General features: G+C 48.7%; 1 protein-coding gene across 1 annotated transcript in view; it reads left to right on the top strand.

Moving 5' to 3' along the window:
- SNX8 (sorting nexin 8) overlaps nucleotides 1-838 on the top strand; it is a 65,427-nt gene that overhangs the window by 47,767 nt on the left and 16,822 nt on the right. The window lies entirely within an intron of this gene.

Here is an 838-nt window from a genome sequence, read left to right as displayed (position 1 = left end):
AGTGCTGGGATTACAGGCGTGAGCCACAGTGCCCTGCCTCTTTTATGGTTTTTTTTAGAGACAGGGTTTTGCTACGCTGGCCAGGCTGATGTAGAACTCCTTGGCCTCACGTGATCTGCCCTCCTCAGCCTCCCAAGATGCTGGGATTACAGGCGTGAACCATCGAACCTGACTGTATTTCTTAATACATTAAAATAGTATTTAAAGGCTGGGTGCTGGTGGCTCACGCCTGTAATCCCAGTACTTTGGGAGGCTGAAGTGGGTGGATCACCTGAGGTCAGGAGTCTGAGACCAGCTTGACCAACATGGTGAAACCCCCGTGTCTACTAAAAGTACAAAAATTAGCTGGGTGCGGTGGCACATGCCTGTAATCCCAGCTACTTGGGAGGCTGAGGCAGGAGAATCGCTTGAACCTGGGAGGCGGTGGTTGCAGTGAGCCGAGATGACACCACCGCACTCCAGCCTGGGTGACAAGAGCAAAACTCCGTCTCAAAAAAAAAAAAAAAACTACTTAAATACCATTTTTATTTGTGTTCAGACTGAAATGTCCTGAATGCATCAGTGTATGCTTTTACTTTTTTTCCCCTTAGAGTGAAAATATTTAACTCGAATGAAAGCAATGAGTACTTGGATCCCTTGCAGAGTGAGTTATAAGCACAGTGAATAGAAAAACTCGGCCGGGCGTGGTGGCTCACGCCTGTAATCTCAGCGCTTTGGGAGGCCGAAGTGGGTGGATTACCTGAGGTCGGGAGTTGGAGACCAGCCTGACCAACATGGTGAAACCCCATCTCTACTAAAAATACAAAAATTAGCCGGGTGTGGTGGCGGGCACCTGTCA

The sequence above is a fragment of the Colobus angolensis genome, unplaced genomic scaffold (assembly GCF_000951035.1).
Source record: "Colobus angolensis palliatus isolate OR3802 unplaced genomic scaffold, Cang.pa_1.0 Scaffold43, whole genome shotgun sequence".
In the NCBI taxonomy this organism is placed as follows: Eukaryota; Metazoa; Chordata; class Mammalia; order Primates; family Cercopithecidae; genus Colobus; species Colobus angolensis.
The sequence above is the reverse complement of the archived record's forward strand: the minus strand, read 5'-3'. Positions and strand labels throughout refer to the sequence as shown.